Source organism: Dermacentor silvarum, chromosome 5 (genome assembly GCF_013339745.2).
Source record: "Dermacentor silvarum isolate Dsil-2018 chromosome 5, BIME_Dsil_1.4, whole genome shotgun sequence".
Taxonomy (NCBI): Eukaryota; Metazoa; Arthropoda; class Arachnida; order Ixodida; family Ixodidae; genus Dermacentor; species Dermacentor silvarum.
This window is the reverse complement of record NC_051158.1, coordinates 151751396-151769891: the sequence shown is the minus strand read 5'-3', so window position 1 is coordinate 151769891 and position 18496 is coordinate 151751396. Positions and strand designations below refer to the sequence as shown.

The window sequence follows — 18496 nt, the reverse complement described above, 5'->3', positions numbered from 1 at the left end:
AGTGTTAGACAACCGCACGTGTTCATACTGCTAGTACTTTCTTCCCTCTCTCTCCTTTCTTTTCATCCCTTTAATCCCCTTCCCCCGTATAGGGTAGCAAACCGGACGCGCGTCTGGTTGACCTCCCTGCCTCTCCTTTCTTCTTTTTCCTTCTCATCCTTGATACGAAATGGGCCCTCTGTAAATAACAAACAAAATTATTTAATTTTATCCGGTGATGGGCGCAGTTTGTCTGAATTTACATAAAACACCACGCGGGTACTTTGCTGAGCGGGCGCTAGATGGCGCAACCTGCACAGTGGCAAGCCTGAAGGAGCATTTCTGCTTCATACTCGCTTAATACATGATGTGTTTCGGTGGTTGCATTAGGCTGTTTCGATACATTGTTTAAGTGCTAATCTCTGTCACGTAAACATTCATCGTGAGAGGTATTCTACCAGATTTCGTTTTTTTTTCATTCTGTGCAGCTCAAAAGCGCCATCGATTTTTGTAAAATGATCAGTTCATGCTGTATCCCTGTGAATATTCGTAGGTGATGCGAACGGACATAAACTCATTCAAGCATGTATAACCCTTTCAAGTATGCAGCAATGTTGACCCAAACGTGCTGAGGAAAACAGTAAAAATGTTTTGGTTCAAGCTTGGTTCTTCCGCCAAGAATCAGCACTTGCAATATATGCATTGCGAGAATATTGCAATGCCTGCAATGTACTCGCGAATATTATGATACAAGCGCAATAAAAGCCTTATTTCATATTGCCTGGCAGTTGTCCACAAAATAGACCGGAATGCTTGAAACAAAAATGAGAAATGACCTTCTTTTCCGTGACTCAGACGCACGCATCCGGTTTGGTGTGTATTAGCAAGTATGTTTAAATACAGGCCAGATATTCGCAAATATCATCATACACGCCCGACGAACCCATTATTTTATATTGCGTGGCAACAAAAATAGGCAGGAATGCTTAAAAACACCCGTGAAATGACCTTGTTTTCCGCAACTTAGACACACATCCGGTTTGGTGTACACGATCCTGAAAAACACATCATTATTGGAGCTTTGATAAGCACAGACGTTTCCCGATAGCCTTCGTGTAGATGTTCGATGCGGAAGAAATAACAACTCTAGCAGCTGTTACTTCTATGCGCCCGATACCTATGTAAAATACAGACGCTCCATCAGAAGTATAAATCGAGGGTAGAGAACTGCTATATTTCAGATTGTGGGCTTGGAGTTCAAATTCCTTGCAGCACCAAGGAGTAAGGGAACGTGAGTATTAAAATGAAACTAAACGTAAGGGGTACCACTTGCAAGATTATTTCCTTTCCTGCATAGTATTATAAGTTTCAGTTATTGGATTTCGAAAATGTGCAAATATACTCACATAGTAACTCATCTGCGTCTTCACGCGTGACGTTCACCTACTATTGCAGTGGTGCACGATATAAGATCAAGCGTTTGTATAAAGCAACGCATAAGTTTAAAATAAGAGCGATGGAAAACCGCGCATTTCCAGAATGTTTCATGAACGAGAAGTATCGTGAAAAAGTCAGCATTTGATCAAAAACGCGAAGAATTCAACCACAAAATGGCACTTTTGGATTCATGTGGCCGCGTCCTTAACAGAAACAGTACCTCTTCTCGATCGCTTTCGGGAATCTGCGGCTTGGTTGTTTCAAATACAAGAAAATTTCGAGGACGTCTAATTTTCGCATTTAAGAGTGGAACGCCATAGCATTCTACGGTCCCGGACAGCTTCTGACGCTTCCCAGCAGCTGCACCTTATGTAACCTTAACGTTTAACGGGAAACGCTGGCGGCGAACGCTACGCACGAAGGCGAGCTTTCTGGTAGAAGCGCGGTCTCTTGCGTGTGCCAATCTTCTGTTATTGCTTCGCACTTTTATTATATCACTCTAAGAAGACTCAACATAAAAGGCATGCGTGGTCGGTGTTTTGTTTACATTTGTTTGGGAGTTGTCACTCTGAAAATTCCGAGGAATAATTTTCTAAAGAAATTCAGACAAGGTCTGAGCAACTTCAGGGCTAGAAGAACAACTTTAGTGCAGTAATGAATATATACGGCAATTTTCGCTTTTGAACGGAAAGCAAACACCGGTTACGACGCCGACAAGGAGGTTGAAAAAAAAAAAATCACAGCATATCCACGGGGTGAATGATGATGAGTGGGCGAAGCTCCGGAGGGAATCATCGGATCTCCCGCTTAAGGGGACGCTAGCACAAACGCGTTAGAAACATGCAGTACTCTCTAGTAAGGGGGAGCGGCCACAGCGTCTTACGCAGCCATTTACACATGCACCGCGTTTGCCGACGCCATCACATGACTGCTGAGAGAGTATACCCCCCGTATTCATAAACGCTCCTCGACTTGAACTTGACTTGCCACCGCCTTGGGCAGCGCGTTCGAAACGAGTTGAAGGTAAGGCGGAGAGGCCACAGCGTCTTACACCAGCTTCTTACACGGGCCGTAACGCGCTAGCACAAACGCGTTAGAAACGCGCTAGAAACGCGGCATTTCGTTAATGTTGGGTATTTATTGCCATCGTGGTGCGTGTGTCTAGTGTGCGCACAGCAAATTGGAGTAAGTGTCTGGGTTTTTGGCATGGTGAATGGCAGTCTACACCGGAAACGTTCGCCAACATTAGATGGATTAAATCACCAGCTAAATACTTGGGCGTACCACTCGAACATTACCGTCGTAATGAGGACTACTGGCTTGAAGAAGCTAAGCGAATCAAGGAAAAAACAACTAATTGGAAAGGCACTCATCTGTCAATGTTTGCGAAAGCCACTGTATGCAACTTGTTTTCAATAAGCAAGATATGGTACGTCATGCAAGTTTTATACTGTTCTCGTAGAAATGTGCAAAAAATCCACTGAGTTTTTGCTGTGTTCATTTGGGCATCAGAATGGGAGAGATGTAGCCGAATTAACTTGTTTAAGCGAGTCAAAGACGGGGGCCTAGGCCTGTCACATCTTTTCGTTAAACAGCTAGTGAACAGGTTTACATTCTTTCGAGACGTGCGCGACCCCTTTCTGCACACCATGTGTCAGTTGCGACTGAGCAAGCGTCTGCCGGCTTATGTGGTAAGCAATTTAAGTATGCCTGGTTCTCTTCGAGGGTACCTAAGGGAAGTAGTTGACAGTGTCCGTTTTCTATCCGTACGTTTTTCTAATGATTACCTTTTTTCGGTGTCACGGAAAAAATTATACACGGATACACTTGACATGATCATACCGGTTCCCATGTATAGAGCCATAAACAGTGGAGGACAGGGACATGACGTTTTAAAGCGTGTTAAAAAATTCAGGTGCAGCCAGGTACAAAATCCTTTTTCTTTAAATTACATACCGGGACTTTGCCAGTACGGGCCTTTTTACAAGAAAAGGGTTTTTATTTACCTTGGGGAGCAAACAGGCGGGCCTTATATGTAAACAACTGGAAACAATCGATCACGTATTTTTGCATTGTTGGGAAGGGGTTTATTTTTGGGACGTTCTTGAAAGAACACTACAGAAAGAATTGCCCTTAAATTCATTAGGGATTAGATTTTTAACTGTAGAAAATGAGGACGGACTGCCTTTGGACCTCATTATGCTAATGGGCCTCCACTGTTTATGGCGGGCTCGAATGGCAGGTTTTTATTGTGAGCCTGACCGAAGGCCTGCGCGACAACTTTTCCGGGAGGGTGTTTCCAAGTTCATCGATGTAATTAAAGATCAGGAATGCCCGCCGGATTGGCTGACGAGGATTGAGCCCCTCGCAACTTTAAAAGAATTTTAAACCTGACATGACATGGCAGCCAAAATGTGGCTGACCGCACAACATGGATGCATGCAACTGTTTCGAAAGTATGTGTATATGTATCATTATGTATTTTGTTTTTTTGGCAAGAACTGTTGAAATGGGTGTCCACAAAGTGAAAGTTCCGGCAATAAAGAAAAAAAAAGCTTCGTGGCGTAGTGGGCTAACGCCGCGCGTTCGGAAGCGAGGGGTCCCTGGTTCGATTCCGCGCTACGGACACAACTTTCGGAATTTTTTTTTTAAATAAAACGCCGGAACCGGAACCGGAAGTGGAACCGGAACCGGAAGTCGGCTTCCGCTTATACTATACGTATACATATATATGTATATATGGGTATACATACATATACGGACACACAACGCCATCTATTGAGCAATTCATAAATCTAGACGTGGCTACCTACTACGACGGGGACGAACGGGTGCCGCTATAAGGAGCTTCGCACCTAAATACTTCCGGAGAGGCGGCGCCTAAACGGCGTTGCATGTAGGCTCCCTAGGCGGCCACGTTATTGTTTACCAGCAGGGGTGAAGCCACCGCTTGCCCTAACTTCACCTCTGAAAGAGTGCCGCGAAGGCTGCAGTCCGCGCACACGTTAAGTGTTTTTGTTGCGCGAATGTAAATGCTAGGCTAATTGTAAAATTAAATGTCGTTGTTTTTTGCTAAATAATCTATTTGGCTGAGCGTTGACATCAAAAACTCCAAAAAATGTACCGTGGCATTCAGGTTTCCCCGTACAACCTGTGAAACAAAGGCGTACATTCAGTAGGATCTTTACAGCGAAATTAGCCATCTTAAACATGAAGGAGCGGAAAAGCAGGCGTTTTCTATGTTGCACTATACCCTGATGTTTCTTCCTGCCTTGAGTAAGATGACGGCGGCCTGGTTTCACTTTCGATGCAGCATTGCCACCTCAAGCAGTTTTTTTCCAACCTCCTTGGACGCCGACCCCGCATTTCCTGCGACACGGGGCTCCAAACGCTATGGCGTTAAACAGAATCGACCTGCAGGGTATTCTGTAAGAGTCCACCTAGTGTACTGTCCACTTCGCCTGTCGCCATTGCTACCGCCGCACGCGCTTGAGGGAGCCAGCCAGTCGCCCTCTCGCGCGTGCGGCCGGAGCTCAATCACGACTGGCGAAGTGGGCAGTCCACTAAGTGGAATCTTACAGAATACACCCCCTGTGTGCACGGTGTTTGGAGGAAATGCTTTTCTTCATAGTGCATAAAGTACTGCCATTGGGGGTTCACTGGAAGCCAGTTAACTCGGAAGCTTGAATGTACAGACAAATGCAGCTAAAGAACAGTTTGCGTTTTATACAATGATTATTTAAATTCAAATACAATGTTTATTTACGGCCATTTAAAGTTGTCGATATAAATCTGCAATAAATCACAAACCTTGGCCCGGATGATGAAAGTAATATTCAGAGGAACTGAAATATGCTTTAGTCCATGCTCGAGGAGCTTGCAAACGATGATTTGTATCTTACAGTTAAAAGAATAGGCGTCTGATGATTGCATTCTATGAGTAGTAGTCTACGTTACAGAAACCTAATAGCACACAAACATAACAAAAAGTGCAATGGAATGATGGGTGATGGGCGTAAAGTGAACAGAGCTAAATAAAGTGGCACGTATTATAGAAAAAGGGGTTGTAGCCTCTAGTGCAGTGGAGATTAGGAGGAATGTAGCGTTTTGCTGGCCACGCAAATGTGTTTGGGAGATAACTGGTGATTTGGTGGTGCAATAAAATGATTTTCATGCTCGGAAGGGAAAGCCCCGTCAATGAGGAAGATAATTAGGTGATGTGATGAATATATAAAATTATCAGGCATAGAAGAAACTTACCGTTACCCGCCCGGCCCGGCCCGCTACCCCTTTACCTTAGGCCCGAGCCCGGCCCGAGCCCTTCTCGAAACCGGCCCGAACCCGGCCCGAGACCGAAAAATCCATGTTTTTCAGAGTTGAGACGCCCGAGAATAACTCGCTGCACGTTACATGCACACCACCAGAAAGCCCGAGCCCGGCCCGGGCCCGAGTCAAAAAGCGCACGCCGTGCCCGAGCCCGGCCCAAGCCCGTGAAAAAACTGCTCTACCCGGCCCGGCCCGGCCCCTGGGCCGGGCCGGGCCCGGGCTTTCGGGTAAGCCCGAGCTCGTGCAGTGCTCTAGTTTGTGCTTCTAGACCTAAAATTAAGTATTGCTTGGTTATAACTGTCCTATAGATAGTTTTCATGTGACGTCAGGTATCCATCTCTCACCGAGATGGTACCCAAAGAGGGCGACTACGATGCCATCAGTGCAGCGTATTATGATGCACACACTCTTTGGCTTTTTGACGGCGATTGTTTTTTACCTATTTATCAATATTATCGCTCTGACGTACTACACAAGACGTGCCTGCCGTTGCTGTGATGCTGTCATATTTCTTGCTTACGCCGCTTCTCGACCTGCTAGTACGCAAATATTACGTCCGCGATGACGTCCGTGCAACCTATCTATAATGTTAATAATCTTCTTTAGGACAACAACGAAATGTGGAAGACTACAGCACAAGTTCTGGTGGCTATCCTGATTCGTAAGTATGAACAATATACATATAAACAGTGTATTCAAGTTTTAAATCTGACTGTATCTATGCAGCTCTTTTATTAAAGTACTCGTACTGCCATCAGAGGCAGGGTAAACACTCTTCCTCCTCCGGAAGGGTAGTAACACTAGAGTATTCTTTCACTGCAAATAAATTAAAGACAGCTGTGCATTTTTACTCTTGTGCAGCTGGGTAGTATAATTACCCTAGTGTAATTTTACTCGATCACCGTTAGCGCAAAAGCGGTGGTGCAGTTTCCACTATGTAGCAGCAGGTTAAGGTAATTTCGCCCTTTCTTGTAAAGCTATGTTAACTGAAAGCTTATTTCAAACATTACAAGTGCAGGGATGGCCAAACTTAACGGATTTTCAGTATGTCTGAAAACTGGATTTTCAATTTCAGGATGCGTGTCTGTTACGATGCATGTGTGTAAATACGGGTGATTGCAATAATGCAACTTGTTGCTATGCTGGGGTCTCGAAAGAGTTATTAGTTCTCAAAATTTACGAATCATCCATTCATGCCACAGAATCATCTCGTAAGCTGTTAATAATGGTGAGTACCTCACAAAAAGACTGCACTGACCATGGTAGAAGTGGAGCTCTTGGCGCGGCTTGATATGACTGCGGCTGATGCTTGAGGATATTCTCAATAGTTTCTTAGAGCAAATGACAAAATATCTAACAATAAGCTCGACTGTAATGTCTTTATATTCCTACTTAGTGAAGCTGGTAAAATACAAAGCTCGTAGAGAACGAATGTTGCCAGGTTCGACAAGCAGCAAATGAGAAAGCGGTGCTTAGACGTCCGTGTAGTTATTGCTGGCCAAGAGGTAAAGAAATATGCATAGCTAATGCTCTCTGAGTTTTCCCATGGGCACGTTCATTCGGATGAACTATATGAAGTGTAAAATATCATAGCCGTGTTCAGCCTAGATATGGATCATGCAAAGGAAAAATGCCAGTGCTGGAAACATGCCTTGGAGGACAACAGGAGATGTATGTGCCCAGCAATTCACTTAGACAATTTTATTTAGGCGGTTCACGTGCATCTGCGCTTTCAAGTTCTACCTCGTGATTCCTAGATGTGAAATGTTTGGTTTCAAATATTACGAAATATTGAACACGAAAAGCAAAGTATCTTATACTTCAGTATACGAAATTGATAAAAATTCGTTTTTGAGCGAATATAAAAATGGCAACACGTAATGGAGCTTCAAGAAAGACAGACTAATGAAATAAACATTTTTAAAAGATTGTAGCTCCAGGATCACCTCGGTTCTTGCGTGAGACCAGCAGTTCTTAAGAGAAGGCACGGCGCATATAAGCGCTGGGTTATAATTTCGAAACATTCGAAAGGAGTCGCTTGTTCCTAGGCAGCCTATATATCAATTTGTTGTGCCGAATCATACAATGCAATTTGCTATTTGTCAGTTATCAGTCTCACCAGGCTGCATTCCTTTAAAAGAAGTGTGGTGCGTTAGTATTACACTATCCTTGAGGAAAAATAACCAACCTCACTCGTACAACTGGTAACGTGCTGTTGTTAGCTTCTTTCATTACTGGTATTGTCATTGAGTAGCAGGTAACTAAAAGTAGTTGTTTCTCATTCCCGAAAACCTCCGCTCACCGGGTAAGTAGCCGCGAACAGCATTACACGCGTTTATCTAATGATACTCATAAACCTTTTTCTAGCTAAAGCACCACTCGGTATTTTTACATTTCACTTTCGCTGGAAAAAAATGTGGGCAGCTTGCACTAGTGGTGCAAGGCTGGAGTAAACAGCGGAGTTGGTGATCGACCTAGCTTCTTCCAGGTTTTACTGGGCTTGGCTAAGTTTTGCTAGGAAATGTTAAGTGCTGCTAGGCACGGTATTCCCAATTGGCTGGCCGCCGGTTTCGCCACGCGATGCGCTTCAAGATGAGCGGCTCCTTATTCAGCTGTCTGGATCTTCTTTGGTCGTACGAGAGTTCTCCCGCCGTTGTGGCGGCTCCGAGCTTTATCTCCCCGGTGACGTCACGGCGAAGCTGCGCCTCCACACTTGCCGGGGCGTGGCTGGTCAAAACCTGCCAAGCCGCCGCCAGAGGCGCCTGCTGCAGTCACGGACAGCGCGCGCGTTCGGCGCGATCGCGGAGAAACGCGGACGCGTCGGCAGCAGCTCTGCGCGTAGCTTCGTTGGTACTGCTAAATTTCTTTGTCTTGCTCTCTCTCTCTCTCATTTTCTTTCTCTCTCCAAAGCATAGCGCGCGCCACGCGCATGCTCTCCTTCGCTCTCCTTAACGTCCCATGTCAAGGCAAATGTGCACGGCACGTAGAGGAGGCAAAGCACACGCCGTTCCACGAGGTGGTTGCTAGGCAAAGCGCAGTGACGTCTTCGCTAGGCGAGTTTTGGCGAATGCTACGCGGGAAACGGAAAGTTTAAACAGCTCCATTAAAAAAAAAATGTGGAAGTATTGCATGTTGGATATTTTCAAGTTGTCTGTGTCTAACATACCTTCTCGGATTGGTTTAGAACCTTCACTCTTAAACACTTCTAGTAAATATGCTAAACTCTGACCGTACATAGCAGTCTGTTACAAAAAAGTGCTTCCATTTGGAGGTTTTTCTACTTACATTGACTAGGCATTTTGCAGAAGGGGCGCCTGCCTCTGCTAATGAATCCTCCGGGTTGTTTTTTGATTGTCGTATATTATCAGTATTTGTGGCGCTTATCTTTGTTTCTTTTCCCTTTTTTTTGCACTTTCCAGTTGCCCTGCAAATTTTCTCTACAGAGGCAGACGATGATATAGGCGGCAGGACCATGCAAAATGCTGCTGAAGTCACAGCTCGGATGTTCGTGGACGACGCAGGAGCAAATAACGCTGAATAACGCCGTTTATGCGAAAATGCATTACTTCTCCCAGTGAGAAACCCTCGTCTGGAATAAAAATAAAACACGTATAAGCCTCCCTTGTTTAAGAATACGCTTTCATCATCACAGCAAACGCGCATTCGTCGTTAATTAATATTGTGACATTTCACAGTTCCTCTTCTCGATCGTTTTTGGGAATCAGCGGCTTGGTTGTTTCAAATTCAAGAAAATTTCGAGTACGCTTAAGCTTCGCATTTAAGAGTGGAACGCGATGGCATTCTAAGTTCCCGGACGGCTTCTCACGCTTCCCGCCAGCTGCGCCTTATGTAACCGCAACGTCTAACGGGAAACGATGGCGGCGAACGCTATGCACGAAGGCGAGCTTTCTGCTACAAACGCGGCCTCTTGCGTGTGCCAATATTCTGTTATTGCTTCGCACGTTTATTATTTCACCCTAAGAAGACTCAACATAAAAGGCGCGCGTGGTCCTTGTTTTGTTTACATTTGTTTGAGAGTAGTCATTCTGAAAATTCCCAGGAATAACTTTCTAAAGTAATTCAGACAAGGTCTGAGCAACTTCAGGGATAGAAGAACAACTTTAGTGCCGTGATGAATATTGTGACGGAAGCGAGATGGAGGCGAAGGATATATTTACAGCATATATACAGAGGAGGCTAGGGCAAGAGATTTCCGATCCGGCCCAAGTGCCAGCGTCTTCATCGTCGTCTTTGTCGCTCTGCCAAGCATCGCGTTGATCCATGTATTGATCGCTCCGGAACATCACTTTCGGGCGGCTGAAGCACCGTCCTGGCGCTTGCTATGAAGGCGAATAGCTAGAAGAGCAGTATGGCTTTAGCCGGGAAACATCAACAACTTCAGTTGGCATCGATGATGTCGTAAAAGCAGGATCCAGGTGTAAAATTTCGTAATTTACGCCACCGAGTTGACGACGATCGTTGTAGGGCGCGGTGTAACGTGAGAGGAGCTTCTCTGATAGGCCAATGTGGCGGCATGGCGCCCATAGGAGGACCAGAGAGCCAGGCGTGAAGTGCACGCTTCTGCGTCGGCTGTCGTAACGGGACTTCTGGGCTGCTTGCGAAGCAGAAAGTCGATCGTGGGCAAGTTGACGAGCTGCACGGGCTCAAGCTGCGACGTCAATGGCGTATTCAGTAGGTGAGTGAGGAGCCGAAGGAAGGAGAGTCTCGAAGGGCAATGCAGGATGTCGGCCTAGAGCAGATAAAACGGTGAATATCCAGCGGTGTCATGCCGCGAGGAATTGTACGCAAAGGTAACAAATGGTAACGTGCAGTCCCAGTCACGGTGATCTGGTGAAACATACATGGCCAGCATCTCGGTTAGCGTTCGGTTCAGGCGCTCGGTCAATCCATTCGTCTGCGGATGATAAGCGGTGGTGAGCTTATGTTCATTGGAGCCGGCACGAAGGATGCCATCTACCACTCTTGATAGGAAGTACCTCCCGCGATCGGTGAGGAGCTGCCGAGGGGCGCCATGATGTAGAATTACGTCGTGTAGGAGAAAGTCAGCGACGTCTGTAGAACAGCTTATCGGCAAAGCCCTGGTGATTGCGAAGCGCGTGGCGTAGTCTATCGCGACCGCAAGCCATTTGTTTCCCTAGATGGACGTAGGGAAAGGGCCTAGAAGGTCAAGGCCTACGCGCAAGAATGGCTCTGCAGGGATATCAATAGGTTGTAGCTGGCCTGCAGGCAGCGCTGAAAGGCGCTTGCGGTGCTGGCATTATTCACAAGCAGCGACATAGTGGAGCACCGAACGGTACATGCCAGGCTAGAAAAACCGGCGTCGGATGCGGGCGTAAGTACGCTAGACACCTAGGTGACCGGCAGTTGGTACGTCGTGAAGCTGGTGAAGAACACTGGCGCGAAGATGGCGAGGTAGGACAAGTAGAAGCTCTTGACCATCTGGGCTATGATTACGACGATACAGTACGTTGTCGTGTAGCTCAAACAGGCGAACAGAATGATCTGATGATGGAGAGGTAAGACGGTCGATTATGAGCCGTAAGGACGCGTCTCGTCGCTGTTGGGTGGGGATATCATCCAAAGCAAGGATGGACAGTACGCAGGCGTCGGAGTCGGGGTCAATGAGGTAGGGAGCATTGACAGGGTCATGTAATAAGCAATCAGCGTCCTGGTGCCATCGTCCAGACTTGTAGTGCTCAGCAAACGAGTATTCTTGAAGCCGTAATGCCCAGCGGCTGAGACGTCCAGAGGGATCCTTCAGCAACAAAAGCCAGCATAGAGCATGATGGTCTGTCATTACAGAAAAAGTTCGGTCAAACAAGTAAGGTCTGAATTTGGTGACAGCCCATGCTAAAGCCAGGCACTCGCGTTCAGTGATGGAAAAGTTTGGTTCGGACGAGGACAGAAGGCGACTGGCGCAGGCGATGACAAGTTCCTTGCGGTGCTGTGTTTGGCAAAGGACAACCCCAATTCCATGACCACTGGCATCAGTACGAAGTTCCGTAGGCCATGAGGGGTCGAAATGGGCGAGTATTGGTGGTGTAGTGAGTAGGCGGACGAGGCAGAAAACGAAGCTGCTTGCCCGGGTGCCCACACGAAAGGAACGTCCTTCTTCAAGAGTTCCGTAAGAGCGCGGGCGATGTCCGCGAAGTTCCGGACAAAGCGACGAAAGTAGGAACATAATCCTACGAAACTGTGGACGTCTTTGGCTGAACGCGGCACGGGAAATTGTTGCACTGCTCGCACCTTGTCGGGGTCTGGTTGAACACCGGCAGCACTGGCAAGATGACCGAGCAGAGTTATCTCGCGCTGCCCGAAACGGCACTTGGCGGAGTTCAGCTGAAGGGTGGCTCTTCGGAAGACAGCAAGAACGATCGATAAACGGGTCAGGTGGCATTCAAACGTAGGCGAGCATACAATCACATCGTCTAAATAGCATAGACAGATGGACCAGCTATATCCCCGCAGCAGAGAGTCCATCATACGTTCGAAAGTTGCTGGGGCATTACACAGTCCGAATGGCATGACCTTGAATTGGTATAGGCCATCGGGCGTAATAAAGGCAGTTTTTTCGCGGTCCATAGGGTCGACTGAAATCTGCCAATAGCCAGACCGAAGGTCGATGGAAGGAAAATATCGGGCTCCATGAAGGCTGTCGAGGGCGTCATCGATACGAGGTAGACGTCTTCAAGAGTGACTTTGTTCAAATTCTGATAATCAACGCAGAAACGCCAGCTACCGTCCTTCTTTTCACGAGAACGACAGGGGAGGCCCACGGGCTAGATGAAGGTTCTATGCCGTCTTTTGTAATTATTTTGTCGACCTCGTTCTGGATGACTGGACGTTCGTGATGCGTTACGCGATATGGATGTCGGTGTATAGGAGTGGCGTCACCAGTGTTGATTCGATGAGCAACGACAGATGTTTGGCCTAGAGGGCGGCCGTCGAAATCAAACATGTCACGATAGGACGCCAGGACCCGGTATAGATCTTGGGCTTGCGCCTGAGTAAGATTAGGAGCAATCATCTTGTTAATGTCGTCGAGAGACGAAGGCGCGAAGTTGGCGGAGCAAAAGGCGAAACATCGGCATCGAAAGCGGCAATCTTGCAGGGGTCAAGCGAGGAGATGGTGGCCAGCGACATGCCTTGCGGGATAACCTGAGGCAACAGGCTGACGTTGAAAAGCGGCACGACCACCGTATTGTCAGCCACGGAAACAATGGTTTGAGCTAGTGCGACATCACGGGCTAACAGGACGTCGATAATCGGAGACAAGAGCTATAGTCGCCATCGGTAATGTCGCGTGAAGACGTCAAAGTAACGTATGTAGCAGCTTGAGGCGGCAAACGAACGTGGTGGCGAGAACATAAGCGTTGCGTTATGTCGGCTGGACTGTCGGGAGGATAGGGCAGCTCAAGCTGAAGAGCACCGGTTGTGCAATCAATGAGGGCAGAATGAGTGGACAAAAATCTTAGCCGAGGATAAGGTCATGGGGGCACTTCTCGATGACGCGGGCGGTGCATATCCCAAGAACGGCAGGAGTCCCTCTATCAGCGACGCGGAGAATGCGGGAGGCGGCAGGCGTGAGCACTTTACGAAGCGTCGACGAAAATCTGCACTCATTACAGAGATGTGCGCTTCAGTGTCGATGAGTGCAGGAATAGTAACGCCATCAACATTAACGCCTAGCAAGCTTCGTCATGTCGGCAGCGTCAGAACGGGATTTGTGGTGGCAGTCGTCAATGCAGTGTCACCTCCAGGCGCTGCATTGTTTAGTTTTCCTGATAGGCACGTGCAGGGCTGAAGGGGGACCACGGGCGGCGAGTCTGTGGTGAGCGAGACAACGGGCGACGGCCTGTAGGCGAGCGTGACTGGTGCCCACGCGGCGACGGCGAGCGGCTACTTATCCTAGGGGAACCATCGGCGTTGGGGTAATAGCACTGATTTGAAGGCGGAAAGCGGGTGCTCTAGAAATGGCGGTAAGGGGTAGACAGCGTTCGAGGCGCTGAGGCCCAGCGGGTGGCGCAGTAACGGGCGACATGGCCGATACGGTGGCAAGTAAAACATATCGGCCGATCATCAGGGGTTCGCCACGCAGCAGGGGCGCGATATCGAGTAGCGAATCGCTGCTCTTGATAGGAAGAGGGCGGACGTGACGAAGTTTGTGTTGGGCTGGCAACGGTGCACGCAGAGTGAATGCTCATGTTGGCGAGCTCCTGCCGGACAATGGCTTGAATTAATGGAGCCGTAATGGAGCTGCTCGAGTTACCGGCGTGAACTGGAGCAAGGGTAATGGCCTCAAGTTCGCGGCGTACAATACGTGTCAGCTGGTCTGGTGGAACTGGCGGTTGTGCGCAGCCATGCGGTCTTCGCAAGAGGACGTTCCCGCCGTGTTGGGAAGCCGGCAAATGAGTGGCCAGTGCGCCAGCTTTTAGCCTGCTCAAAGCGCCGGCACTCCTTCATAATAGCGTTGACTGTCGAACAATTTCTACACATTAAAAGGCAGAAGGCGTCGTCGGCGATCCCTTTCTAGATATTCCAAACCTTGTCGTCCTCCGGCATCTCGGCGTCGGCCTTGCGGCATAGCGGTAATACGTCTTCTATGTACGCGACGTAAGATTCAGTAGCCGTATGCGCACGTGACGCGAGCGTCTTTGTCGCGGTGATCTTTCGGCCAATGGGCTTCCCAAACAATTCTCGGAGCTTTTCTTTTCAGTTGTCCCTGCTCCCAATCTCAGATTCGTTATTATCTAACCATACCTTCGCACTGTCTTTCAGGTAGAAGATTATATTTGCCAACATCATGGTAGGGTCCCATCGATTGTTCTTACTCACACATTCGTACTCCGCCAGCAAGTCTTCAACGTCCGCGTCACCGGAACCGGAGAACGTGCTAGGATCTCAGTGTTGCAAAAGCACGACCGTTGAAGTGGCGGGCGCTGATGTAGAGGCTGTGTCTTCCGCCATTGCAGACAGATGTCCGAAACGACTGCTGCTGCGAAGTTCCGTTCCGAGGCGAGACATACCCCGCCCCACCACCAAAGTCTGACGGAAGCGAGATGGAGGCGAAGGATATATTTACAAAATATATACAGAGGAGGCTAGGGCAAGAGATTTGTTGTTGTTGTTGCCTAAAAACATGGAGAATTCCGATCCGGCCCAAGTGCCAGCGTCTTCATCGTCGTCTTTGTCGTTCTGCCAAGCATTGCGTTGATCGATGTATGGATCGCTCCGTAACAATATATATGGCAATTTTCGACCGTGAACGGAAAGCAAACGCCGGTTACGACGCTGACAAGGAGGTTGAAAAAAAAAATTACACCATCTTCCCGTAGGGGAACCCTGAGTAGTATGCGATGCAGTCATGGCGTAGACTCAAGTTCCCATTGGTTTTCAGATCGGCCTATCGCCGCTGTCGTTTCGTGGCAGCGGCTCGAGCCCTCTTCTCCGCGGCGCTGTCCACGGCGCTGACACTGGCGTTGACGCTGTCCGTGGCACTAATCGCGGTGTTGCGGGAGGAGAATGAGTGGACGAAGTGAATGATGATGAGTGGGCGAAGCACCGGGGGATCATTCGGGCAAAACGTTGGAAGCGTTCTCCGGAAGCTGGCTTCCGGAACCGGAAGTGGAAGCGGAAGTGGAACCAGAACCGGAAGTGGAAACGGAAGTGGATCCGGAAGCGGACCCGGAAGCAGAAACCGGCTTCCGGTTCCATCTTCCGGAAGCCGGAGCTTGGCATACATATACTATACATATACATACAAGGAGAGAAGGGGGAGGAGGATACGCATGCGCAGTGCGGGTGTGGACGCCGCACGGCGGATGGAGGGAGGCACATAGCCCCAACCTTGGGCTGCTTCGCATCTAAAAACTTCTCGAGAGGCGGCGCCCGTTATTGTTTACCAGCAGGGGTGAAGCCACCGCTTGCCCTGACTTCACCTCTGAAAGAGTGCCGCGAAGGCTGCAGCCCGCGCACACGTTAAGTGTTTTTGTTACTCGAATGGAAATACTAGGCTAATTGTAAAATAAAACGTCGTTGTTTTTGGCTACAATATTTCATTTGGCTGAGTGTTGACATCATGATCTCTAAAAAAAATGTACCGCGGCATTCGGGTGTTCCCCTACCCCCTGTGAAACAAAGGTATACATTCGATAGCATCTCTAAAGCGAAATAAGCCATCTTAAACATGAAGGAGGCGAGAAGCAGGTGTTTCCTATATTGCACTATTCCGTCATGTTTCTTCGTGCCTTGAGTAAGAAGACGGCGGCCTGGCTTCACTTTCGAAGCAGCATTGCCACTCAAGCAGTTTTTTTCCAACCTCCTTGGACGCCGTCCCCGCATTTCCTGCGACACGGGGCACCTAATGCTATGGCGTTAAAAAGAATTGACCTGCGGGGTATTCTGTAAGAGTCCACCTAGTGTACTGTCCACTTCGGCTGTCGCCATTGGCTCCAGCCACACGCGCTTGAGGGAGCCAGCCAGTCGCCCTCTCGCGCGTGCGGCCGGACTCATTCACGACAGGCGAAGTGGACAGTCCACTAGGTGGACTCTTACAGAATACACCCACTGTGTGCACGACGTTTAGAGAAAATGCCTTCCTTCGTAGTGCACAAAGTACTGCCAGTGGGGGTTCACTCGAAGCCAGTTAACTCGAAGCTTGAATGTACAGACAAATGCAGCTAACGAACAGTTTGCGTTTTATACAATGAATTTTTAAATTAAAATACAATGTTTATTTATGGTCATTTAAAATTGTGGATATAAATCTGCAAGAAATCACAAAGCTTGGCCCGGATGATGAAAGTAATATCCAGAAGAACGGAAATATGCTTTAGTCCATGCCGGAGGAGGTTGCAAACTATGACCGGCATCTTACAGTTAAAAGAATAGGCGTCTGATGATTTCATTCTATCAGTAGTAGCCTACGATACGGAAACCTGAATAGCACACAAGCATGACAAAAAGCGCTATGGAATAATATCTGATGCGCGTAACTCTAGATATTCCTGAAGAAAGACGGAGCTATAGATTCGGGTCAAGGTTGCGGAGACGAGCGTTAGTAAATTCGGTCGAGTTCCACTCCGCAAGTGTAAGTTCACGTGCGAGCGACCGAAACCTTGTTGCTGCGTCTTTTCTGGATAGGGGTATAGCAGCACAGTGGAGACAATCATGAGCAGATTGGTCGGCCTCATCTGCACGGTCGTTTCCGTAGATACCGCAATGTCCTGGTATCCACTTATACGCTGTATCGTGTTTTTAAATGCGAAGCATTTCTTGGTGAACATTTGCTACTTTGGCAGTACCTATCTATCTATCTACATGACATAAATGTCATGACATGCGTGTCATGTAGGTCATGACAATGACTCGGCGAAAAAAGATTAACACTCAAAAACCACTGGAATGGGTTTGGACGTGGGCACTAAGAGAAGGAAACACAAAATTACGACGGCAGAAGTCATAGTCATGACTATGAATCAGCAAAAATGGCAATGACCCAGCAACAAAAGATTAACACTCAAAACCCACTGAATTGGGTTCGGACGTGGGTACTAAGCGAAGGAAACACTAAAGGATGGTGGCAGATGTCACAGTCATGAGGATGACTCAGCAGAAACGTCAATGACTCATCGAAAAATGTATTAACACTCAAAAGCCACGGAAATGGCTTCTGACGTGGGTACTAAGTGAAGGAAACACTAAACTTCTGAAGACAAGACGTTTTGTAGCCGTCTTGGACCAGCCAAAATTAACTAGAACGTCTACAAGCATTCAAGATAGCTACAAAACGTCTTTTTATGTACGTCTTGAGGACGTCTCGCGGAAGATGCCTAGAAGGCGTCTTGTTAATCTATTTTAAGCTATCATCTTGCTAAGACGGCCAGGAAACGTTTTCTTAAAACGTCTCCAAGATATCTGTGCGGATCCTTATCCAGATATATGTATAAAATATGCATTTCGGTTCTTTCCTTTCCTTTACACGGTTGTTAGATATCTAGCACCCACACTGGCCACACAGCCTGTACTTAAGAAACATGTACATGCACTGCCTTTCCTTTGGTCTGTCATTTTACCATCCTGTAAGGTTTACATTTCCATTAGCTGCACATGTGTCGTTGCGCTGTATGTCCAGTCGTAGCGTTTATACGTATTTCACGAAGACATAAACATGAAGCAAACGTAAAAGAATTTTGATAGATTGAGGTCAGCATACATACAAGACCTAAGGCATTTAACCACGTTAATTGAGAAAACAGAAAACGTCAAAAATAAATCCAAGGGTTGTACGTGCCTAAACTATGAAGCCGACCGTAGGTGGAAACTCACGATTACACGATCGTTGTTGCGTTTCGCTCCTATCGTGCCCGCGACCTCGAGCTCAACAGCGCGATGCTATAGCCACTTAGCTACAGTGGCGGGTAACAGGAAAACGTGTGCCAATGCTGAGCAGCTGCACAAATTTAGTGTGAGCGTTAGTTTCAGATAGATAAATAGGTGAGTCCAATGATATTTTTTTGTGGCAGAAGATCGCGCGCAGTAACTCGGGTTTCTACCTGTGCGGTTTTCTCCGGGCTGTGACAATCTGTGTTTTTTTGCGCGGTGCTAGTTCAACCTCCACACCAGCGCGTTATTTGGTAGTTTTTTGCTCATACCGAAATCTGCATCACAATTCCGCGGTCAGCTTGTCAATCAAGTAGTAAAAAAAGTTGTCGCAGTTTCACCTGAAAGGCGA

At 47.7% G+C, this 18496-nt stretch overlaps 1 protein-coding gene and 1 long non-coding RNA gene across 2 annotated transcripts in view; one reads left to right on the top strand and one right to left on the bottom strand.

Annotated features, from left to right (window-relative positions):
• LOC125946069 (uncharacterized) overlaps positions 1-3384 on the bottom strand; it is a 37359-nt gene extending 33975 nt beyond the window's left edge. The window contains exon 1 of the long non-coding RNA XR_007467380.1: positions 3373-3384. This is a non-coding gene — a long non-coding RNA (uncharacterized LOC125946069). The remainder of the gene's footprint in view (positions 1-3372) is intronic.
• LOC125946068 (uncharacterized) overlaps positions 1-18496 on the top strand; it is a 337861-nt gene that overhangs the window by 20791 nt on the left and 298574 nt on the right. The window lies entirely within an intron of this gene.